Below are 25,986 nucleotides of genomic sequence, written 5' to 3'. Positions count from 1 at the left end.
GCACTTCTTTGAGAAGCCCAGACTCACACCAGGGGGTCTGGCTCCAAACCCCACCCCCCTTATTCCTCACCATCTGGGGGCTGCGTTTGGGCCCTGGGCCACCGATGGGAGATTCATCAGAGGAAATGCTTGCAAGGTAGAGTTCAGGGCCCACCCAGGACACTGTCTCTGTGGGTCCAGTTTGGGACAGGGACTCAGGCTTTGAGCCGGTGAAAGCCAGCGCCGGTGTTCCCTGAAGTGTGAGATCTGTGGGTCCCCATCCTGCTGCTTGTGAAGATTCAGAAGGTGGGGCTCAGCCAGAAGTTCTGGAATCCAGCCTGACCCAGAATCTGTTTCCTGATGCCGGCCCTGCTTGGTGGGAACTCGGCCTCCTGCCTCTGCTCCTCCCTCTGCGGAGGGCTGCTGCCAGCGAGCAGGCTCTGCTGGTAAAGTCTTTATTGGGAATGTCGCCTAATGCATTCATATCAAACAATAGCGCCTCATACATCATCCCTGCCACAGGCCACCTCCACTAGGACATGCACAGTCCATTACCCTGACGGGCGCAGGCCGTGCACAAAACAGATAACAAACAGGTCGGGGCTGTGCAGGGGTACACAGGCCTGGGAGTTGTGATGGGCCCCGACAACACCAAAGGGGACGGGGCGGCTACCACACTAAGCAGCCAGGATGTGGGATGTGTGAGGTTCCCGCTGTGTAACACAATGGGTAAGGTGTTGGTTGAGAGCCTGCTGTCAAGAGCATCCTTCTGAAAGTGACTCAACCTCTCTGAGCCTCATTGTTTCCTCTTAGAAAAGGTTCAGAATACTTACAGCCAGTCTCAGCGCCACACCTGTAATCCCAGGTACTCAGGAGGCTGAAGCAGGAAGATCACAAGTTTGAGGCCAGCCTGGGCAACTTAGTGAGACCCTGTCTCCAAAACATGAAAAGGACTGGAGATGTAGCTCAGTGGTAGAGCAACCCTGGGCTGGGTTCCCAGTGCCCTAAAAAAGTACATAATTACATGGGCTGAGGCTGCGTAAAAAGAGGAGGCTGGTAAAGTGCCTGGCACAACACCTGGGGAAAGGGAACGCTTCCTATAAATGGCAGCCATGGCACTGTTTTTACTCCAGGGACTTCTCAACAGTCTCCCTTCACTCCACACCTATGCCCATGGAGGGACGGTTCCCATGCCCACCAGACCGTGGGTGCCTCAGAAATAGATCCTAGGAGGAAGGTTTGAGAGAATAGGATTTGCTCTGAAAGGAAACTCCGACCAATGGGAGATGGGGAATGTGAGGCAGGGAGGGAGGAGCCAATCAGGGGATATTAGAAAGCTCTACTAACACTGCAGGTGTCCCGTGATGCAGAACTCTGAGGCGCAGCAGAAACACACACTGTAAGGGGTGGCTGAGGTATTGACTGTCAGTGTCCATTGCTTTGGGGCTGCTCCAGGGGTGCTGGTTCCCGGCATTTGAGGCTCGGCACACAGGTGGCCTGGCAGGTTTCTAAGGAAGGCAGAGGAGAGGTGGTGCTGGGAGCCCATGGCTGGACCCTCACACATTCTGGGGGCATAAGGGAGGGAGGCACTGCTTATGCTGAATTGTGCGCTCCCAAGTTCATAGGTGGCTGTATTTGGAGACAGAAGCCTTTGAGGGCTAATGTTATCATTTGGATCTTAAATGTCCCTCACAACTCATGTCCTCAGCAGACGGTGCAATTAGGAGGGGGTGGAAACATTCAGAGGTGGGACCTGGTGGGAGGAAGTTAGGTCACTGGGGGTGTTTCCTTGAAGGGGCTATGGGGACTCTGATCCTCTCTCCCTTGCTTCCTGGTTGCAGGGACCACACACTCCTTGCTGCAGTGCTCCTTAATGAGGGCCAAAGCAGTGGACCACGCTAGCCGGGACTGAACCCTCTGGAATCATGAGCCTAAACAAATTTATCCTCCTTTTAAGTTGCCTCAAGTAGTTTTTCACAGGGATGGAAAGCTGATTAACACGGCTAATAAGGGTTAAATGAGGTCTCTGAGTGGGCCCTAATGCGATATGACTGGTGTTCTCCTAAGGAGAGATTAGGACCCGGATACACACAGGGGAAAGGGTAGGTGAGACACCAGAGGACAGCCACCCTCGAGCCGAGGAAACAACCTGAAACTCTCACCTGTGCACCAACAGATGTGCCCCATCACTCACCCGCTCCTCCTGCTCCTTCCTGACCATCTGTCTTCTTTCCTGGCCAAGAGTTGTCCTCTGCTCTGAGCTGGCCACCTTGACCAGCCCTTGATGCCCCAAGCTCCCCCACTTCCCTTCCATCTCAAGACCTTCGCTTTGCTGTGCCCTTTCCTGGAATGCTGTCACCTCCGATCTTCTTGGAGGAGCTGCTCGTCATCCTTGTCTTAGCTCCCTAGGCCTCTCTCTGCAGGGGTCCCTCCTGACCACTGCGTCATTCTCTTTCACATCAGTCTGTTCCATTCTCGGCTCTGCTCCGCACCGGCCTTCCTTGTTTGTTAATCAGTCTGTGATGGCAGCAACCTTGTCTGTCTTGCCTGCTGCTGTGGCCTCTGCGCCCAGGATGACGCATCACGTAGCTTCCGGGGCTCAGCAGATTTTCAGTTCAGTCCACAGGAGTCCAGAGTGGAGCGTGACTCCCCGCAGGAAAGCCCTGCCTCCCAGGCACATGGCCAGCTCTTGAGAGTGTATCAAAGCTGTTTGCATCTTGCCCTTCCTTTCAGCACAGACAGAGCAAATGCTCCATCAGTCGCTTTTAGGAAGAGTAAGATCCTAGAGGACATGTGTCTTTATCCATCTGCAGGCTTGGTGGGGTCTCCTTTGTTTTTCATCTGGGAAGTTGAAAGCTGTGGCTCTGCTTTAAATTTCTGGATCTTCCCATCTCCGCTTCTGCCAGGAAGAAGTAACCTGTGGGGTACTACAGAGGTGGGGAACCAGATACCCCATGGTTTGGTTTGTCTGTTTTTTCTTTTTTTGGTTTTTTTCTGGTACCAGGAATCGAACTCATGACCTCGCACTTGCCAGGCAGGCGCTGTGCGGCTGAGCTAAATCCCCAGCCCCTATCCCATGGTTTGGGATCAGGAAACATGAAAGGCTGTTGAATTGGAGGAAGGGACATAATTAGTCAGATTATTTCTGGGTCACCGAGGGCACCCATGAAGACAAGAGAGAGGGGAGTTGGTGACCTGGGTGCCCAGGTTAAGGGTAGAAGGAAGGCTTCAGTGCCTGCCTGTTCCAGGCCCATATCAGGTGTTTTTGTCACCGACTCACTGAATGTTCATCTCAGCCCTGCAAGGCACCTTGGACGGCAGTTCAAACCTGTCTTCTGGTTCAGATTCCACTCCTGCAACTTGCCAGCTGTGTGTCTTTTGGCAAGTGTCTGCGGCTCTCCAGGACTGCATTTGTGCAGTACTAGTGTTATTATTACTATTCCATTCATTTGTTTATTTGTTTATCTATTTGGGATTGAACCCAGGGCCTTCTTGTTGAACTATATCCTCAGCCCTTTCTTAATTTTAATTTTGACACAGGGCCTTGCTGGGTAGCCCAGGATGATCTCAAACTTGCAATGTTCCTGCGTCAGCCTCCCAGAGCACTGGGATTACAGGTGTGCACCACCACCCCCAGCTGCTAACCCCATTTTAAAGATAACAAGCTCAGGGCTGGGGATTTAGCTCAGCGGCAAAACGCCTGCCTGGCAAGCGCAAGGTCATGAGTTCGATTCCTGGTACCAGAAGAAAATGAAAACAAAAACAAAACAAAAAAAAACAATAAAGATAACAAGCTCAGTGCCAGAGCCAGCAGCTGACAGAAGCCCGAGGGCTGGAGAGACATAAGGACAGGGTGGGTCCTGACAACAGTCTAGGTCCAGAAGGGCAGCAGATTCCTGATACGCTTCAATCTCCCCCGGGGGAAGGAGGACATGACGGGACACCAGACTTCGTCAGGTCCTTGTTGGTGGCTGGGCTGGGCCAGGCCTCGCCATCGGCACCCAGAGTCTCCAAGAGGACAGACCTACGGTGGTGGAGATGGACAAACGGGCTCAGGGTTGGTGGAGACCAGAGGCCAGGGGTGGGCCAGGCCCTTAACGATGTGATTAAAAGCTTCAGTAATGTTGTGTGACGGGGGCCTCGTCCCCGGGGCTGGGCAGGAGAGGATCCCAAAGACCTCTGTGGCCGGGGTCAGAGGCTGACGGGGTGGGGAGCGCCCCTCAGAGCCCCCAAGCAGTGAGTCCTGTGCTTCTAGGAGAAGGAGCCATACATCACCCGACACGCCTTTCCGTGGGACCGGCCCCGCTGACAGCAGCCATTTATCTGAATGTCATTGGCAGTAAACTGGCCCGAGGGAGGGTGTGGCGAGCAAGGAGGGGCCAAGGGCTCCTTGGGAATTTCCCAGAGGCCCCGGTCTGGGTGTGGGGAGCACACAGTGGGGTTGGAAGACGGTTAGGGAAGGTGAGGCCAATGAGGGCCAGAGAGCCCTAATTCTCTGGGGATATTGGAGGGGGAGGTGACAGAGCCAGAAGAACTCAGTGCCACCCTGACGGTCAGATGGGAGTTGGAAACACCTTTCCCAGAGACACTGCAGCAGAGGAGGGAGGGGAAGGCCATCATCCAAGTGGTACGGGCATGGAATTTGAACCTGGGAGCCATCTTCCTGCTATCTTTGTCCATTTAAAGGATGTTTATCTATCAGGAATGCATTGCCCACAGAGAGTTAATCCCTAACAATGTGGACCCAATAGTCACACAACCCAGAGTAAAAATGTTACTCCTTGCTGTGTGACCTCAGACTGGTAACTTAGTCTCTCTGTGCCCCAGAGTCCTGATCAGTAAAATGAGGATAAGAATCACAGCCACTCCACAGTGTTGTGGGAAGGGAGAAGAGGGGAGCCGACAAACAGTTCCCGGCATGGAAAGTGCTCCTTAGATCTTTGCTAGTGTCACTGCCACTGGAGAGGCTGTAGGGCATGGGAGTCCAAAGAGGTAATAGCAGGAGAAGCCAGAAAAGATCTGAAGGCTGATTAAAGCTTTCAAGGAGGAGGGTGTAAAACCTTCCAGGGAATGCTGGAGCACAAGCAAAGGCCCTGGGGCAGGGAGGAAGGGGCAAGATGTATCTGAGAGCTAAAGGCATGTGGCCTCAGGCAAGTCCCCCAAACTTCAGTTTCTTAATTGTTGAATGAGCAAAACAGCAGAATCTCCCTTTGTTGAGGCTGGGGGTTAAGTGAGATGGTGTGGGAAGTTCCCAGCACAGAGCCTGCACATCCACTAGCACTGGCTTGTAGGTTGGTGGGTTGGATACCCAGTTCCAGCACAAAGGAGAGTCCAGAAAGGACCTTAAACCATTCACTTTAGCGGTGGGGACAGTCCCACTTCTCAAGAGAAGTCCCAATCCTGACTGTAAGTGTTAGAAATGAATTTGAGCTTGCTTGAAAATGCAGGGATGGTTTGGCGCCTCTGTGGGGAGGTGGTACCCTCAGTAGGTGCTCAGTAAATGAGACCCCTCTCCCTCGGGGAGGCCGTCTGTCCCCATGGGCCTCCTCTCCTCTCTTCCTGCTTAGGGTCAGTCCTTCCTAGAGCAGGCTGGGCCCAGACCACGGCCCCAGACCCGCTGGTTCAGGAAGAGAAACAGCCCCACCCAGCCCTCAGCCTCTCCCGGACCTGCTCCTTCTGAGCCTGGAGATCAGGACCACGAGCCTGCGGGGGGCTGCGGGGGGCTGCAGCGGGATGTGCAGAGCTGTGTGTCACTGGCTTGTCACCACCATTACCACGCTCCCTCCTTCCTGTCTGTGGCATCAGGGAACCCGAGGAAGCAGGTGACACACCTCCCTGGGGACTGCACCTGCCTCGGGGGTGGCGGCTGTGACTCAGAGCCTGGGTGGGTGCAGATGGTGGCGGATGCACCCATGAGACTGTAGAAAAGGAGTGATCTGAGGTCAGCCTGACAGGGGAAACCGAGGCCCGAGGAGGATACGGCCACAGAGCAAGGTGGCAGGGTCCATGTTTGCTGACTCATCATTGCATATTCTCTATGATGGTTTTCTGCTCCACCAAGACCTGCAGCCGGGACCTGGGGCCTGGAACAGGAGAGCATTTCCTGGTCTTCTGTGTCCTCAGGACATGCAAAGAGGATGGCTCTACAGGCCTTTTACTGTGCTCCTGCCCTGCTTCTGCCTTTTACTGTGTGTCCTCAGGCGAGTCACTCAGCCTCTCTGAGCCTCTGTGTCCTCATCTGCAAGTTACCAGTGGATGTGTTGCCCTGGTTGAGGAACCTGTAAAAAATGCCCAATGAGTCTTTAAACAGAATGTGTCTGGCCTCATTTCAAAAAGACTTAAAAGTGACTTACAAATATATACCATGACGCCACAGCAGGGTCAATGAGGGGACCAGGACCACAGGATGGTGGGGGACGGAATTTTATGACTGTCAGCAGTGGGCTGCATGCGGGCCCATTCTCCTGGCAGCCAAAGCAGAGAGAAATACAACCATGATGCCACTTGAAGAGCCTGAAGCTGAGAAACAGTCAGTGGCTTGGGAGGGGAAGGGGCTTTTCTTAGGATGAGATGGGAACTATTTCTCATGTGAGTCCTCAAAAATGAGCCCTGTGGGAAGCTGTCGATTCTCCTTTCCTTTCCACCCCATAAAGTTGCCCCAGTCCTACAACCATAGCTCATGGTATCATGGTTAAGAACCTGTTTTCTGAAGACAAAACTAGTCTGCATCACTGTGCAGCCTGGGACTAGAGACCTCTCTCTGAGCCTCCGTTTCCCCTGCTGTAAAATGGAGAGGAAGGAGTTATAAGGATAACCACATCACAGGGTCGTCTTAAAAATCTGAACCATCTTCTGGAAAGAGTTTGCTGTAGTGCCTGGTATGCAGCAAGTGCTCAATAAATGATGCTGTTCTTATAGCAGGTGCTCAATAAATGCTCAGTGAATGAATATCACAGGGCAACAAAAGCCTCTTCTCTCCCAGATCACCCCTTCAGTGTTTCTCAGCATCAGGCTTTCTCCTTAAACCAGATGGAAGCCATGCATGTGTTTTAATCATTTCCACAGTTTGTGGCAGCCGAAAAGCCCAGGTTAATGGAATAGAGCTGAATCCCCCATGATTTCCAGACCCTCCTTGAAAGCCCTTTGCTTTTTCCTGCTCCGCCACTGAGAAGCCACCGCCTCCACTGGGGAGGAGAAATTGAATAATTGATGCAATTTGAATAACACTAGGATTTGTAATGATATTAAATGTAAAGATAAAAAGGGGTGGGCCCGGCGCTGATAGCGGAAGGGAAAAGTTGTTAATAGGCACTTAGGGGCCGGTGCTGGGGGGAGGGGGGCGGGAGCACCGCTGGAAGCAGAAGCTGAAAAGGCGTTTAAGACAGAGGTACGGGGTAGGGGGCAGGCTGGGAAACCTCCAGCCAGGGAAGGGGGTAAAACCATATTCATAAATAAGATGGGGAAATTTCTCCCGACTCAGCAGCGCTAACAGAGTGGATAATTATTTAAATGCCAAATCATTCCGTTCATTAGAATCCCAAATCATATCCGAAGAAGCTGATTGCCCAGGGCAGGACTGAGGAGGGGCAGTGGGGAGAGAGGGAGCTGGGGATGTGAGGAATTAGGGAGGATCTCCCCAACCTGTGTGGGGGCGGGGGTGAGGCAGGAAGTAGGACTCCAAAGTCAGACGCTGCGGCCGGTACTTCCGGGCTGTACCCGTGTTACCTTCCCCCTCTAAGCTTCCGTTCACCCAGCTGAAAAATGAGACGATACAAGGGTAATTCATAGCAGTGAGTCTCAGCTGCTGCTACAGATGCTCCTGGATTTTGTGATCGGGCCACATCCCCTCAGCTGAAAATACTGTAAATCAAAAGTGTACCAAACACCTCCAACCTACTGACATTAACGCACTACCTTAGCCACGCCAGGGACAGCTACCCCAGCCTCCAGTAAGGGGGCTCAGCGAGCACAAAGTCCGTTCTAGCGCGCAGCCTTGTCTCTCCCGTAATGATTGACGTTGTCCTGAAAGTGAAGAGCAGAACGGGGACGTGAGCACCCTTGGGTGCCATAAAATCATAAACTGAGCCATCATAGGTTGAAGACCATCTGTGCTCGGTAGCACAGGTGCCTCCCCGCTGTGTGACCCACACTGACCAGGGTGAAGGAAGGAGGGGACCAGGCTGGGAGGTCGGGGGAGGTGGGAGAGAAGGCGCCAGTGAGCCCCAAGTGGAGCCGCTTTCCCCCTCCTTGCCGCTCCCCTCCCCTGACGCATAAGCGTAGGCGCTGGGGTCAGAGGAGGAGGCGGGGCCCCAAAGAGCTCAAGGCACGTGGCAAGCTGGAGGGCAAGCCAGGAACCCCCAAATCCACAGGCCCTAATCCCAGCCTGATGTGGCTGCCCTGTGGAGTTCCCTGAGATCCCCCAGGCGGGACGCTACCCGCTGGGAGTGTTATCCTGTCTGAGTCTCAGAGTTGGTCGGTAACAACTGGATTATGCTAGGGACTCCGGGCTGGCTGGCGCCCCTCCCGGAGTGGGTGGCCAGGCCCCGCTCAGACACAAGCAAGTGGGGGCCCCTGAGCCAGGGCACTGGCAGGGCCCAAGGAGGCCTCAAATGTGAAGCAACATGTGCAGATACGCTCTCAGTGCCGCAATCACAGCAGGGAGGAAGACAAGCCCACCCGCTCCTTTCTGAGAGCTTTTTGGCCTGTTGTCTGTACCAGGCCCTGGGCTAAGCAGTTTCCATCGTTCAGTTGTCCTAACAACCCCATGAGCAGAGACCAAGGGTAAATTGAGGCACTGTAAGGTGAGATGACTAGCTCATGCAGCCCCCCAAAGCGATGGGACCCAGGTTCAAACTCATCTGCCTGACACCTGTGTCTCTCAGGTGATTCGGGGTCGTGCCCAAGCTCACAGCATAGCTCGCAGCTCCTCCTCCCTGTGGCCCGGGGAGGTCCTGCAGGTCCCCTGGCTGCGATGAAGACCTGCATGGCCCTGTGCTTGCTGAAGGTCACTGTGGGACCCCAGTCAGCTGAGCTTGGGGCCAAGCCTGTGCCCTAAGTAGTCGCTGAAACATGAGCTCCATGAATATTTCAGTGGCCCAGTCACTGAGGCGGCTCCTATAGCTGTGAGCAGGGCCTCTCCTTCCCCAGGGGCCTCGGGAGACAGCCAGGAAGCCCTGGAACTGGCACCAACAGCGGGTCTGGACCGGAGTCTGCCTGTGTTGCTGTGTGGCCTTGATCAAGTCCTTCCCTTCTCTGGTCCTTGATAGAGGAGGTATCAGTCCTTTCTGCTTCATGTAATTAGCAGGAGTATCCTGGAGCCTGGCATATAGTAGGTGCTGAATAAATGCTTGATAGTGCTTTCCAAGGTGTTTCCTGCAGTACCCGCTGCAGAGACACTGGACACTTGTTGTAAACACACACTCCCTGCCACAGTGGAGCAGGTAGCGCTGGGTCCTGGGGCATGCATTTGCGATATGGGCCCTTAGTGACGCGCCAAGATGTCACTGCCAGGGCTTCTGCTTCCCGGTGAAATGAGAAGAGCCCAGGCACTGAAGCCAAGCCTTCAGGACATAAGTGGGAGCAGGACGGTCATTTCTTGGAGCATCTGCGATGTGGAGCAGGGCACATAGAGGCATTCAAAAAATGAGAGTCCACCTTCCACCAGCCATGTCCCTATGGTGGGAGACAGAGCACCCGCCCCCCAAAGTGGGGACAAGGGGGTGTCCTGCCCTGAGGGAGCCTGGTCAGCAAGGCCCACTCCAAATCAATCTTTTCCCCCATTTTTGCAGCCAGCGTCAGCATCTCTTGGGATGGGCGTAGAAAACGCCAGCGTCAGCACACTGTGCGCCCCAGCCAGACACCGCCGCTCTTTATTAATTAACCGCCAGATGTTAGTTTTTGCATCTTTTATCGGAGGGAGCTTTGTCACTGGGACCTTGTATGTCAGACCATTAGGGAGAGGCAGGAAAGCATCCCTTGGGGGACCCTGAAGTTGGCAGGGAGCTGGGGAGGGGGGTGAGAAGCCAGGCGTCCAGCCCCCTGCCCTCTGGGGCACACAGCCCCCAGCCCAGAGCACCTCCTGCCCCAGCCATGCTCTGAGACTCCCTAGAGGGGTCCAGAGCAGCCATTTGGTCCTGCGAAGAAGCCCATGCAGGAAGTGCTCCCCATGCTCCAGTTCCCCGGGGCCACCCTGCTCCCCGAAGCATGCAGTCTGCTGGAGAGACAGCCACAACCCAGTAAACCCAAATAAACAGCATATGACAAATTGGGATCTGTGTCACGGAGGAAACTGACAAGGTTCCAACAGAGGGCGAATAGCGGGCACAGAACCTAATTTAGATGGAGCGGTTTGCCTGGGGAGGTGACATTTAAGTGAAGTCATGAAAAAGGAGGCAGGGGCAGAAGGTTCCAGGCAGAGGGCATGGCAAGGGCAAAGGCCCTGGGGCAGGAATGAGCTGGGCATGCTTAAGGAACTGAAAATGGATCTGCGAGGCTGGAGTGTGTGAAGGGGCAGCCACGAGGCTGGTGGAACTGGGAGACTGAGACCAGGGCTCGTGCGGGCAAAGGGAAGAGTGTAGACTTCTTGTCTGGAGGATACTGAGGAGCCACAGCAGGCTTCTGAGCACGGACATGAGGTGCCGAAGGGATTTTCACAATAAGAAAAGCTGTCTCTCTGCAGGGCCAGGAACAGGTTAGTTGTGATATGCTCAGTCTGGCAGGGATGCTGAGATCCAAGCAATGGCTTGACAAGGATGTGGCGTTTCTGTGGCACTTACAGGACGCCAGGTAGTGTTCATCTTCAAGAAAGGTGTAAGAGGCACAAGTGGCAGGTCCCGGTCCTCCTTCAGATGTGGGGGATGAGAAAAAGCAAGGGCCACTGGGGCTCCAAGTCCTCACTTAGGCAGCACCTGAGTCACTCATGTTCCCGACACTGCAAGGCTGGAATTAAGGATGCTCGTCACTTGACAGGGGAGGAGATGGCGGTCCAGGAACATGCAACAGCTCGCTCAGGGTCACACACGGGGAGCAGCAGGTCCAGACTTGCCCCAGGTCTGCCTGCCTCTGTCTACCCAAGCTGGGTCGGGCAGCTGGTACCAGCTCATCCCCACAGCAGCTTCCTCAGTGCCTTCACTGTCCTCCCCTAGTCAGTCCTCCCCTGGTCACCAGGCAGAGCAGAGGGGCAATGGGTCGCAGCTCCAGGCTTCCCCAACCCACTGGGCCGGGGTACTTGATCTGTCGGGGGCCCCCGGAATCCAGATGTCAGTCTCTGTCACCTCCCTCCAGATAGACCCTGCACCGTTGGCCCGGGTTATCATCTTCTGCCTGATCGAGTGCCGTCTGATAAGCAGGTGATCACCTGCCCCCCCCATTCAGTTTCTGATTTGCATATAATAAATATCACCCCCAGGAAGTGTGCGTGCGCGTGGGCTAGGGCAGGGGTGGGAAAGCAGGGCTCATGTCTTATTTATGAGAAATAAACAAGAGCGCAAGCTGGCATAATCAACACATATTTCATCTGGCTTTTACTCCCCTTTTGACTCTAATCAGGCAGGGTCTGAGTGTGTGTGTGTGTGTGTGTGTGTGTGTGTGTGTGTGTGTGTAAATGCATACATGCATGGTGTGTGTACGCAGGCTGCAGGGGGTGTCCCTGCCCCGGTCAGGGCTAATGGTTGGGGCATAGACTTCCTGAGACTCTGCCTTCAGGGACTCTTTAGGGGGTACCTTAAGGGGTAGTTTGGGAATCCAGGCTTAAGGTTTGGGAGGAGAGCATTTGTTACTGGCAACAATGTATATGTGTTGCCAAGTGAGCACATCGCTGGCAACAATGTAGCAGAGGTGAGAGTGTTTTTCTTATTATCAGAGTAAGTCTGAGCCATCCGAAGTATTTAAAAATGGTATATATTTCTCAGTGTTAGCTACAGTTGTTTGTGATGACATCAAATAACATTTTTCACCGAAATAGGAAAGCAAGATTGGAAAGGAAGCCAAGCATCACACTGAGAATTAAACTCATCTTCTGATTCATGTCAGAGGCAAGACTTGAACGTGGGACTCTGACACCGAGGTTAGTACCCCCTCATCAACTGCCTTCCTATATGATAGAAAGAAATCCGGGAGAAAGTACCAGTTTGATTGACCTCTGGCCTCCAGTTTCTGAAAGAGAGACTGAGACACTGGAAAGGAGGGGACTTGCCCACATTCATGTACAAAACCATGGCAGAACTGGAATTCATATCTGAGATTTACCTGAGTGTGCGTGTACGTGTTTAAACAAAACTCTTTCATTTCATTCATTATTTTGTGGGTTAGGGATTTAGAAAGCGAGGGTAGTATATTTGCTCATTGACGACTGGATCCTAATATGAAATGGCTTAAAGGACTAGAAACACGGCCAGAGTCCCAGGCTGGCTATCCCATAGGCTCCTTAGTTCTGTGTGTGTCAGGGGTAGTGGTAGAGTTACAGGGGAACTGAATCCAGGGCCTTCACACTAAGCCAAACCTCCAGCGTCTTTTTTATTATGTGTCTTACTAAGTCACTAAGTTTCCCAGGCTGGGCTTGAACTTGCTATCCTCCTGCCTCAGCCTCCCAGAGTGCTGGGATTACAGACATGCACCACCAAGCCTGGTCAGTACCTTGGTTCTTATCCCAGTTGCCCTTGCTGGGGTTGAACTGCCCAGGGTGGCTCTTTCACTCACATACCTGACACCTGGGCTCTGTAGAGCTGGAGCTCCATACAGCTAGAGCTGGACATGTCCCTCCTCCCATGCTCCTCCCATGCTCCTCCCATGCTCCCACCACTTTGCTTGCTTTGGCTTCCACACAACATGGGTGTCAGAGGCACCAGACTTCTTACAGGGTGGCAGGATTCTACCAGAGCAAATATTCCCAAACCTTAGGTGTGTTTTCTATTTTGGTATGCTTGTTTTCTTGCATACGTTATTTTTATGCCAACATAAATGATGGCTGTGTGGTGTAAAAATTCGAGCAATATGGGAAGTACAAAGATGAGAACCAAAAAACTAATCAGTCCAAATTCCAACCCAAAATTAACATTTGGTGAACCTCAGTCAAGCATATCTAGAATCTTTGCGGGGGATGTAGCTCAGTAGTAGGAAACTTACCCAGCATGGCTGACAGCCTGAGTTCCACCCCCAGCACTGCCAAAAAAAAAAGTTATGACCAAATGTCAATGTAGGACCAGTGGATGGATGGATGGATGGATGAAAAGACTTGGACTGTTGAGGAGCCTATGAGTTAGCGAAAGGGGTAATTAAAGTTCTGTGGATGTTGGAAGAGTGGGAAGAGCCCACCCTTCTAGACCCTCTCTCCAACACCCGACAGGCATGACTGACGCTAATCAGGGGGCCGCTGGAGGATCCTGGTAACAGACCACCTTCTTCCTTAAAAGGGTCAAGAACTGGGGCCTAGCACCTCATGGACTCGACTCCTCCATGGGACTTGCTCTTACCCAGGCCTCCACACTGGTCCTCTGCCTGACTCTACCTAGGACTCAGCTTGTCGTCTCTCCCCGCCATTCAGTGACCCCCTCCACCTCAAGGTGGGGTTCAAATTATTACCACTATTACTTTTACTATCACCACTTGTACTACAACCACAATTACTACCATAATCATTGCTGTTACTGCTACCAGTATTACTATCACTGTTACCACTATTACTATCACCACTATTACTCTTGCTGTTATCACCACTATTACTGCCACCACGGTTACAACTATTACCACCATACTTACTGCTGTTAATACCACCACTGTTGCTACCAATACTGTTCATTCTATTACCATCACCACTATTACTACCATGACTACTACTGTTACTACCACTCCTATTACTAATACTGTTACTGCTATTACTATCACCACTATCACAACCACAATTATTAATATCACTGCTTCTAGTATAAGACTAGAAATAGTCACCACTGTTATTACCACTGTTATCATTGTTACTACCACTGCTATTACTACCGTAATTATTACTGTTACTACCACCAGTATTATTACCACTATGGCTGCCGACACTATTACTACTGATACTATCACTATTGCTACTACCATTACTAACACTATTGGTGCTATTACCATCACCCTTACTGCTACTATTACTACTACCATTGTTTTTTTGTTTGTTTGTTGGTTTGTTTGTTTTCCAGTTCCGGGAATCAAACTCACGACCTCACGCTTGCCAGGCAGGCGCTTTGCCACTGAGCTAAATCCCCAGCCCACTACTATCATTGTTGTTACTATTGCTATGTGCCTATTACTGCCACCATGATTACTGCTGCAGGACTACTGTTACTACCACCATTACTATTACTAATACCACCGCTATTGTTACTATTGCTACCATTACTATTATTGCTGTTAGTACCCTTTTCTGCTCCAAATGACAGACCGTCTGCCCTGACTTTTGACCAAGGCTACTTTCAGACCCAAGGGTCCCATGTTTGCAGACTCCCAGCTCCAGGAGCATGGCCGAGGAGCCCGCAGCTGCCGCCCTGCACACCCACCACGGGGACAGCTTCAGACACCAGGAGCAGGCTCCTCTGTGTGCAATTGATTTTTCATAAGCGCCCGCCGACAGACAAGGTGAACAGTTCACTTTTATGAATCCTTGTTAACGGTGCGGCAAGAGATATTTCACTTTAAGTGCCCCCTTCCTGCTGAAAAAAGGAAGAAAAATAACAGAAAATGTAAATTATCTTATCATGGGGAGATGCTGAGAGCTCTGAGCCAGGCCTTCAGAGGAGAGAGCAGAGGTGGACTAGATGCAAGGAGGGAAGCTCTCAGGCCCTGCAAGTGGTCAGGGCTGGCTGGAGTCCTTCCCAAAGACAACGTGGGTGAGAAAGTCCAGCCTGGCAGGGCAGGGCAGCAGGTAGCTGGTCCCAGCCTAGAAGTTGGCTCTGTCCATCCAAACTGGCAAAGAGAAAGGAACAAGGATGCTTATGGCAACCTTTAGAAAGTATGTAAGACATCAGGGGTGGTGGCACATGCTTGTAATCCCAGCACTCTGGGAGGCTGAGGCAGGAAGATCATGAGTCCAAGGCCAATCTGGACAATTTAGTGATTTAGCAAAACCCTGTCTTAAAAATAAAAAAGTTTCAGTGAGAAGGCCCTGGGTTCAGTCCCTAGTAGACACACAAACACACACACACACACACACACACACACACACACACACACACACAGTATAAGACTAGAAACAACCTCAGTATTCACCAGCGGGAACTTGTGTTTGTCAGTGTTCCGTTGCTGTAACAGATTCCTGGCATAATCAACTTCCAGAGAAAGGTTTGGCTCATGGCTTCAGACCATAGCAGGACTGATTAAATGAAAACTATAGTATATCCATTAAGGGGAGTAGTAAGCAGCTAGGAAAAGAATGAAGTTGTCTGTGTGAACCAATAGAGAAGATTGTAGGCGAGATATAATTGTAAAAGGCAAATTATGGAGCCGCTGAGCCCAGTGGTGTGCTACCATTTATGTGAGGGGTGGGACCATACACTTGCCTGATGTGTACTAGGATTAGGTGGACAAAGTTACACAATAATCTGTTCTCCGTGGTGCATTCTGGGGAGTAGGGCTGCGGAAAGGGGACAAGGACAGCTCTTCATCTCACTGATTTTGTGCTAGTTTATGTTTCACTGTTGGCAGTATTGCTTTCATAATTTTAAAAGTTTAAATATTTTAAAACATTAACTTAAAGAGGGAAATTTACATTTTTTCCTTTAGCTCCATCTCAGTTGTTTAAAGATTTTACAACCAACAACTATCATGCCCATAAATGTAAGTACAACTGTAAGTATAAGTACAACTATAAGTACAACGGAGACTTGTTTTAAACCAAAACATACTGGCTTTGGTGTCAGGCAGACCTGATTCTTCTTCTTAGTCTTCCCTTCGCTAGCTGGTTGACATTAAACAAGTCACTAAACTTCTCTGAATACCAATTTCCTCTGCAGCAAAATGGGATATGGACAATATGTACTGGGAATGCATGCAGCAAATAGTAGCTTTATCGTGCTAGCTTTATCATGCTACAATTATTGTTATCTCCTGCAGGGAGAGAGCAAACCCTCCTATGTCACTCTAGTTGCTGAGTTAATGCCCACACTAGGGACAGACTTCATGAAGCTACTTAAACCTTGTAGACCAGTGATATAGTTTTTAGAAATGTAATTCAGTTAGAAATGAAATCGTAGATAAGAACCCAGTGTGTGTAAGAACTGGAATGCATTCTCAACATGCGAAGTATTTGGACACACCCGGGGGATGTCTGCCACCTTCACCCTCTGCTGCGTCCTGTCCCTTTGTGTGTATGTGTTTGTGTGTGAACACCGACCTTCCTTTAGGGGAATTGTCCCACCGCTACTCCCATTCTCCCCCTTTCCACAGAGGTGGTGTGGACCAATGCCTAAGGAGTCCTCTGGCCACCAGGAGAGGTTCAGAGGCCACACTGTGACCAGTAGGAGCCAATCCACTTTGTAATTCTCATGCAAGAGAGAAGAGGCCCTGTATCTGGATCTGAACCTGGCATGAGAGTAGGGAAGCCTACAGCTCCCAGAAGCCACCGTGGAGCTCCAGAATGAAGCCAGTCCTCTGAAGGGTGGGCCTGAGAGCTTGAGGGGACTTGAGCCTTCGTGACACCTGATGAAGCCCCTGAGTCACACTGTGCCTGAAGCCAGTGCCACTCTGGAGTTCTTTGTTGCAGGAGACATTATGCTTCAGTTGTTTTGATTTTCTGTCAACCAAAGGAAAGCTAAATGATATATTTATTCATAAAGCCAGTTAGGAAGCACAGTGAAGGTGCTTTGACAGATATAAACATTTGAAATCAAAAGTTAGGGTTGACAGCCATTGTCTTGTATCAGCTCTGCATCCAATTTATTCTGTTTGGTTTTGATTACCCAGTATCAAGAAAATCCTGAGCTGCGTATGGTGGTGCACACTTGTAATTCCAGCACTCTGGGCAGCAGAGGCAGGAGGATCATAAGCCATCTGGAGGATCATAGGCCCTGTCTCAAAAATTAAAAATTAAAAAGGATTGGGAATGTAGCTCAGTGCCAAGACCTACCTTCAATCCTCAATATCCCAAAAGAAAAGAGAAGAAAAAAAACCCCTGATTCACAGGTAAGTGTTTAGTGTTGGATTTAAGTGATCAGAGTCCAGCGCAAGGCAGTCTGATTCAAATACTCAGCAGCTGTGTGACGTGGAGCTGGTTGCTTGACCTCTCTGAGTCTCGGTTTCCTAACACTGACCTCTTTGGCAGGCTGGGGGGATCGCTCAGGTGATCCACAGTGAAATCTGAGGTGGTGCTCGACACCTTGTTACTGTGCTGGCAACTTCCTGCTCACCAGCACCTGTGCACACCAAACTTCACACACTGCGGGTTCATTAATAAACACCCTGATGGGGCAAGGCACTGAGACTGCACTGCCTGTATCTGACACGGGCTTCTGTGGGTGCGACCTCAGACTGGCAGAGCAGCCCTTGAGAGGTCTGGGGGAAGCAGAGCAAGTTCCCTATGGGGGTCTGTAGAGCCAGCCGAGGCTGCTTTCTGGCCTGAGTGGCATCACAGGATGCCAGCAGATGGAAGGGAGGGAGGGAGTGGGGAGAGGGAGGGGGAAGAAAGAAGAGGGTTCATCCACTCTTTCATTCATCCATCAAATCTTTACTGAGCTCTTAGGAGGATCCAGGCACCAGAACCCCTGAAGAATATCCCACCACCCACTACAGGGGCTGCTAGGCTAGCAAATAAATCTTCGTGGCTCTCCCTTTAAATGCAAATGGCAGGTGAGTGGGATGTTATGCATTCTGGAAAAATAAAAAGCAACACAAAAGTCATTTGCATCAGATCTATGCGTAGCTCTTAACAAAAATCCCGGAAGAGCTGAGGATTCCCCAATCAATTCCAGGCCTCTGCGTTGCAGGGCGGTGAGGTCCCATGGAGGAATGAATGGGCCCCCTTCATGTCCCACTGCTTCTTGGAAGGGCAGTCTCCCCCACCTCTCCTCCTCCTCTCTCACCCCTCTTTTTGTGTCTCTCTCCTGAGACTTTCCTCCCTCTGCCAGCTCTCTGCTTCCTGCTCTCCCCACCCCCCGAGAACCCTGTTGGTGCATTGCTCTGAGAGGCAATTTATAAGGCAGATGTTTACTGCGAGGTTTTACACGAGCTTGGTGCCTCGCCAAACGTTATAGTAATTGGAGGCTGTGTTTAATTACTGATCAATGTAAAGTTAGGACGAGACAGGCCTGGAAAATGCCTCTGGTCTAGACTTTTCTCTCTGCCTCCAAGGAAGCAAGTGCTACCGGCCTTACAGCCTCAGCTCTTCTGAAGCCAAGGCCTGGGCAGTAGCAAGGACAGACAGCATAGGCTTCTAGTGGCCTGCTGGCTTCTAGGAAATGGCTTGGAGAAGGAAGACCAGATTTTGCTCTAACCCATGCTTCATCTAGCCATTACATTATTGCTGTCACCTACTTTGTCCTAGGCCCAGTGCTGGGCATGGAGGTCACAGAAATGAATGACTTTCTCCTGGTGCCTGGGATACTTGATGTACACACATGATGGCTCGGTCTCACACAAGTGAGATCAGGTAGCTGGGGCTCCAAATGCAGAAGTGACATATTGTGACTGCCAAGGTTCAGTCATTGAAGATGTTGCAATTTCTGTCTTACAGTTGAAGATTGTTTTCTCCAGGAGAAGTCAGCTGCCATAGCACCCAAAGAAGCAATCTTCTTGGGGGAAAATGTGGAGGGAGTCACTTGGGGGTGCAACCTCCAGTCCCAGAGGAGCTTTCGGATGGCTGTGGCCCTGGCCAGGCTTTTGACTGCACCCTCATGCAGCACCAAGCCACAGCCACCTAAGCAAGCCACTCCTAGGCCCTTGGCCCTACTAAATGTGGGTGGTGTCAAGTCCCTAAGTTTTAGGGCAATACATAACCAATAAACCTCCACAGGAAAGAAGAAAATATCTGGAAGCCTGATAAATAGGAAATCCAAACAAATGTGGCAAGAAAGCACCCAGCCACATAGTAACATAATTTATGATATACGTAGTTAGAGTGATGCAGATGGAGATAGTTATTTGATATATTGCAGATATTTTATGTATGTTACAATAATACAATTACAATAAATGTAAATGAGTTAAATTCATCAGAGAAAAGAACAAAATATTTCACTTCTTGTAATAACCCCGTGAGACAGGCATCATTTTACCCACTTAAAAGTTGGAGAAGCTGGATCCTAGAATGGGGAAGACACCTGCCCAAGGTGTACAAACTCTAGAGTGGTAAGGTTGTAATTCAAACCCAAGCCCTTCTCATCACAAAGCCCAAAGACTCTAATATTTATACTATCTTATTATTTCCTTTGGATGGAAGAGTAAACTGAGACGAGTGAGTGACCTGCTCAGGGTCACACAGCTGGAACAAGAGCCAGGCATCTGACTCATTGTCTGGTGCACCCCCACCATGACTCTTGAAGCTTTGGGATCTCAGGGATCTTTTGTCTTCCTGTAAGAGAGCTAAGACCTTTGGCCATGGCCAGAGAGACCCTGCAGGGTCAGGTAGTAGGGTCTCCTCAGGGGAAGACATCAGCACAAAGCAATATGCAGGGGTGGCTCAATGCATCGAGCTGAACTCCAGTAATTACATCAAGGCCGGCAGCATAATTTGTATCTGGGTGATGAATGTCTGTGTTTTCGGGCCTGATTGCCCTATTTACATTTGGAATTTGCTGATCTATTATTAATGTCTCCTGGAGGCCAGGAAGACGGGTATGTGCAGCTGGAAGGTCTCCTTCTCCCAATCCAGGCACCAAGAGTTCTTAAACTCTAACTACACAAAACCCCACCCTGCTCCCTCCACGTGCAACCCTGACCTTCCCAGGGCTCTCAGAGCACTGGCAGTGAGGCTGACCTGGGATGTGGTTTTCCAGCCTCTTATCCACCTGTATACACTCAAATGTATGTGCAGACACAGCACCTGCATCCACACACACAATTCACACATACATACACAGTCATACTCCTTATGTACACACAGGAGCCTTCACATGGATATGCGCATACTGAAATGCCTATGCATGTGTGAGCAAATACGTGCACATGGACATTCATACCTGTACATGCATACATATGTGCAGCATGTGTGCACACACAATTACATATTTCTGTCGTGCTGGGAGCAGCGCAGCAGATTCCCAAGGTCTCCTGAATGGTAATGGTTGGATCCGGGAACGACGGGCCCGATGGCATCTCCAAACTACCACTCGTCAGCTGTGTAACCTTGTGCAGGTTACTTTGTCTTGCTGTGCTGTTTCTCCATATGTAAGGAGGGGGATGGTAACCATACCCACCTCACAGGATTGTTTTGAGAATTAGAGTTCATGAAATCCCCTTGCCTGGTGCACCACAAGGATTAGATATATATTGTAATGTAGGTATTGTCATGTACCTGAAGCAGAGTAGGCTCCCTGTCATTCTGCTGAAAAGTTCATTAAACATACTTTTCCACACCCATGTATTCACGATACCCTCAAATGCTCGCACACACAAACACACAGAGTCCCCCTGCCTCACCCTCCTCCGAGGTCGCTTCTCCTCCTCCTGAGCCAGCAGGTCAAAGACAAGCTCTGCAGTTCTCCCTGACCTCCACCCTGTCTGCCCACACCTCCATGTCCACCTGGAGGCTGCAGGCAGAATGGAACTATGGAAAAAACACTGAATCTGGAGTCCCCAGATTAAGAAACAGAATTTGGCTCTGCCACCTGCTGGCAGCCTGACCCTGGCTGGGGTGGGGGACTACACAACCCGCACCAGGAGCGGGTGGCAGGTGGCAGAGCTGTGGGCAGTGGAAAGGTCGGCGTTATCTTTCGCTGGCCAGGCTGGAGGCTGTTTGTGGAGGGAAGTACTGCCCTGTCATGCAAATGAGCATGCAAATTAAGTGAATGTCTTAAGATCTGGGAAGCCAGAGACTACCAAGGCTGAAAGGTTTCCTTCTCCAATCAGCTATTTATTTAAAGGTGCCCCGGCCAAACAACTCTGGGCAGGTAGTCAGGAGGTGTGTTCCATGGATGGTGTGCATGGGTATGGCACGTTGCATGCATGCACACACTGGCACATGCACGGGCACCCACATTCATACAAACATGGGAATGCATGCACAAATATGCAGACTCCCCTACTGCAGCCACGTGGGTAAAACTGAATTTGGAGGCCTGTTTTCAAAATATTAAAATTTTCAAAATTCCATGAGCCACACCTGGCCCATGTTTGTTGAGGTGGAAGTGAGCAGACAGTGGATGGTAAGCTACAACCTTGGTGCCTTGTGTACAATAAGTACTCAGTGCATGGTGGTACGTCATGAGCTTCTTCAGTGGGGAACATCCAGCCGGGAAGAGGTGTTCTTTGCGATCCCTGCCCGCTCCGAGGTCCTGTATCTCTCTGATTTTCCTCCACTGGCCTCAGATTCCATCAGTCATGTGGACTGGGGGGCCTTTTATAGGTTTCAGAACTCAGCCCCCAAATGGTGATTCTGCTATTCCTGGCCTTGCTGGATCCTCCGGCCTGTGGCAACTATGAACACAGGTCCAGGGACAGATGAGAAAAGCAAGGCTCAGAGTAAGGCAATGGTCACCCCAACCGGCCCCAAGCAGGGGTGGGCTAATGGTGGAACCTAGACCCCTGGTGACTCCAGGCTGAGCTCCTGCAGCCAGCACTACTATGGGTTTCTCTGCTCAGAGCAAAAGCACAGCACAGTGGCCCAGGTTAGCTGTCCCTCTACAGGTCAGAAGTGACCCATCTCAGGGTCACCAGGCCCCTAAGCAGTGCCCTCCTCCCAGAAAATTATATCAAATGAAATTGTACATGAAAACCCCAAGTAGGAGCAGACACTTCCTACCTTGAGTACGTAATGAGCATTTCCTGTCTGTTTTTATCTCATTTCATCCTCCTAAGCAGGAAGCTGAGACAAAACTTGGGCTAAAGGTCACATGGACAGAACCAGCAGTCAGGATTGAACCTGGGTCTTTCTGACTCAAAATCTCCTGATCTTAGCTTTTCTTTTCTTTTCTTTTCTTTTTTTAAACAGTGTCTCACTAGGTAGCTCAGGTTGACCTCAAACTCCTGGTGATCCTCCTGTCTCAGCCTTCTGAATGCTGGGATTATAGCCATGGCCTCCAGGCCTGGCTAGATCTTCTGTCCTTAGCTTTTATGCTCCAGTCCCTCCACAGTGAAGCAAAGCAGAGAAAAATGGGTTTGCAAAGTGCATGGGGCCAGGCCACCTGGGATGAGAAGCCCCCATAGTTCTTGGGAACTGTGAGAAGAGGCACATGGCCAGTGGGTACTACAGCCAGGACCTCCTGCTGCCTCCTCAGGAAAAGGCCTGGGTTTCCCCATGATGCCTGGGAAGGTTAGGCAGCAAGCACATTAAATAAGACAATAAATTTGTCATGAAGCTCTGGAAATGAATGGGGCTTATCATTTATGGATGGAATAATTAAGCCACTGCTCTCGGCAGGTTCACAGAGGCCTGTGCTGCCAGCAGCTAAACTGGGGACAGATCTGGGACAGTCACTGTCACCTCCCAACCCCAGCATCTCACACCTGTCCCTGGGGTGTGGAGATTCCACCAGCAGCCAGGGCAGCTGCCTATGCAGGTCAATAAGATTACCCTACTCTTGTGATGTCATAAAAACCTTGCCCAATCCCAGGAGAGCCCTCTCCGAAGCTCCACCCATTGGGGGTGTGACCACTTCCCTGGTGTTGATGGCCCTGGCTTCTTGGGGTGAACAAGACAGTGACATGATGGAAAGCGTGAGGGATTTGGTCTGACCTGGATTTGAGTTTTAATTCTCCCGTGTGCCAGCTGTGTGTTTCCGGACTGCACATTTCACCTTTCTGAGCCCTTGGTTTTTCTTCTCTCAAAAAAGGACAAAGTAATGTTTAATAGGATCAAATTAAATAATAGTTCTAAAGTATCTAGAGAGGGTGTAGTCCGTGGTAAGCGCTCCATAAATCCAGTATTTCTTTGCTTTCTCCCAGCAGAATGGTCAGGCAGGCAAGCCTGGAAGACTCAGAGAGACAGTGGGACTTGAGCAAGGAAGCACAGGAAGCACTGCCTCCTTCTCTGTCTCAGAGCTCCCTGTGCTCTGTTATGTGTGGGACGGCTCAGCTCATTCCCCAGCAGAAGGATTGGGCCCATGTGCCCACCCTGGTCCCGGCTCCCCCAGCTCAGTGGAGATTGGTCATGGTAGAGGTGACTGTCACTGTGAACCTTTGTAGAGCTCCCCTTGCCCAGCACTAGTCTGGGTTCTCAGCAGTTAGGATTTCATTTTATTCCCCCAACAGTCCTCGGAAGAAAGCATCATAATTATTCTTCCCATTTTAAACGTGAGGAAACTGAGGTTCATGATCAGCTCTGAGTCATTCAGTCAAGAAGTAGAATTTGTGATTCCCTGGGTTCCTGCAGGGCCAGCCTTGGAGGGAGGATGCAAATTAACTATTATTTGTGCTCTGCTAGCCGGTTCCCGAATTTCAGCTTTGATATTCTATATTCTTGAATGAGTTCAAGCCCTCCGTTTTACAGATGGGAAGACTGAGCCACGGAGCTTCCCACCAGTTCCCCAGGGCCTGTCCCAGCGGTGGTGGACACCAAGCCGATAGAAGCAAGGAGGTGCCTCCACCTTCCTTGGGAAAAGATCCGGACCCTCCTCGCCTTCCTGCCCCACCCATCCCCGTCACTATGGCAACCACGCAGGTGAGCCTCATCGCTTCTAATCCTCTAATTACCAGCCACCTCTTCAATTGGCTGTAATTACTTTGGGGACACAGTTAACCTCTCATTAGGAACGCACGGCCGCTTTCTCCAAAAGCGCAGCAGTGACATGCCTAGTAATTTACCGCCCCGGCTCACGGGGCCGCTTTGTGTTTAACTCGGGCACCATCGCATCCCTGTCATTACTCCAGCCTGGTTGTCATGACGATTAATCATTCAATCCCTCATCAGCAACTTTTGCCAAATGTCACCCTGCTCTTGATCAAAATCCATCCTGCAGCCCAGCACTGGGGGACTAATGACTTGGAAATAGGCTTCCCTGGTCCTGAGAGCTTTTCCCCAAGACTTGTTTTCTGGCCCCTCCAGGAAGGAAGAGGAGGAGCTGAGTTCCGTGGGGTGGTAGGATGATGGTGGCAGAAAAATCACCATGTATTGAATGTCTGCTCTGTTCTAGGCACCTGCAGGCCATAGATTTATTTGACTCTGAGGACAACCCACCTCCTGGAAAGCAAACTGAGGCTCAGAGAAACCATGTGGTTCGCCAGCAAGGAATTATAGAGAGGCTTCTTTGACCTGTCTGGCTGCAGAGCGGGGCTCTTTCTATGAGACCTGGAGAGCATTAAGCATCACCAAATGGCAAGGACCTTGGATGCCAACATTTGGACAGTGTTGCAGGAATTAGCTGGCCCATTAAATTCAGGGCAAGAAGCATAAGAGTCCAACCTGGGCACTGTATGATAAGAAGCCCAATCCAGGTGAGCAGCTAGCTGTTGTGAACTCCTATGTGCCAAACAACATGGCATCAACATCTGGCAGATGGCAGCGCTGGAGCCCAGATGGGGAAACAGGCTGGAATCGGCTGGCAGAAGGTCCCCAGTGATGGACTGAGATTCTTGACCTAGGGTCCTTGAAGCTTCTTGGTGGACTTCAGTGGCCTGAGAGTCCCCTAAAATTGCAGAAAACATTTTGGCTGGACATGAATTACTGCTCTAGTACATTTCTCTCATCTTCCCCCACATCCCTATTTTATAGAAGGGAAAACTGAGGGGCACCATGATTTGCCCAAAGTTCTATAGCAATTCAGAGTAAGAACCACAGATTCAAGGAGGGAGAATTCTTCCAGAGGTGCCCAGGGCAGTCAAGTAGGGTGGACAGGCTGTTCAATGCATAACCCCAGGGGACATTCTTAAGGACAAAGGTGTGGATGGCAGCCTCCCAACTTCAGGTCCTGCCAGATCAAGGGAGGTATCTTGTTCTCCTTGTAGCCCCCGAAGCCCCCAACCTCCTAGGAAACCCAGCCTCCCACCCTGCTAAGAGGAATCTCTCCAGGTCCCTCCCAGGGAACGTTTCTGCTGGCTGGGCCGCCAGCATGTGTGAGACATAATTACAGCACGTTGTAAATGGCATTAACAGACTGTCACAGCAGCCACATGGTATTAGCAAACGGCTCCGTCTTCATCATGCAGTTCCCACAGCCCCTAAGCTGGAGCACTTCCCAAGGGGTCTTCTTCCAGGTCTAGGTGGTGGAAGTCTCTTGGGGAGGAGGGGGCAGGGACCACGATGTGATTCAACTCACAGAGGCCTGGAGATTCCCCCAAAGCTTTCTCAGCTCCCTGCAAAAAGCTGAGTAGAGAGTTAGGAAATCTGGTTTGTAAGCCTGCTTCAGCCAAAACTTTGCATAAGGGAAGAATGAACCCTCTATGAGGCTACAATTTATGTGCAGGTATAACAGAATGACATCCTGCAAACCACACTAAAAGTATATATTCCTCTGCTTTCCTAGGGGTTAGAAGGGGAAGGTAACCGCCCAAGTCCCTTCAGTCACTGAGTGGCAACTGTGAGATTCAAGGTCTGGTGCTCCCAGAACCTGGCCTTTTCCATATGTAATGTTGCCTGGTTGGAAAACTCTTCTGATCGGTTTTCTGCCAATAGGTACAATAGCCTTGAAGGTATTTCCCTAAAGCTACCAGCCCCTTAGAAGTTTACCAGCCCCTGAGCTCTGCTAATTGGGGCTTCCATGGGAACCACATGGTAACAACATAGTAATAATAGAGATGATAACAAATATTGTATGTTTCATACAGTTTCTCTTAGGATTCATTGTAACAAACCCGTAAGAGAAAAAAAGGAATAATAAATCTCTCCTATGTGAGAGAGTTGATAGCTAAGGCCCAGAGGGGGAAAGGTACTAGCCCCAGGCTTCCCAGCAA

At 50.7% G+C, this 25,986-nt stretch overlaps 1 long non-coding RNA gene across 2 annotated transcripts; it reads left to right on the top strand.

Moving 5' to 3' along the window:
• Positions 1-22,734: 22,734 nt before the first annotated feature.
• On the top strand, positions 22,735-24,970 carry LOC102019468. Of its 2 annotated transcripts, none has more exons than XR_262845.2 (3): positions 22,735-22,937; positions 23,588-23,758; positions 24,231-24,970. It is a non-coding gene; the product is annotated as an uncharacterized LOC102019468 (long non-coding RNA). The 2 variants fall into 2 exon arrangements; XR_262846.2 differs by having other exon boundaries at positions 22,735-23,001.
• The last annotated feature ends 1,016 nt before the right edge of the window (positions 24,971-25,986 follow it).

Source organism: Chinchilla lanigera, unplaced genomic scaffold (genome assembly GCF_000276665.1).
Source record: "Chinchilla lanigera isolate Chin_1 unplaced genomic scaffold, ChiLan1.0 scaffold00054, whole genome shotgun sequence".
NCBI lineage: Eukaryota > Metazoa > Chordata > Mammalia > Rodentia > Chinchillidae > Chinchilla > Chinchilla lanigera.
Note: the sequence above shows the minus strand (reverse complement) of the source record. Positions and strands in the feature narration are given on the sequence as shown.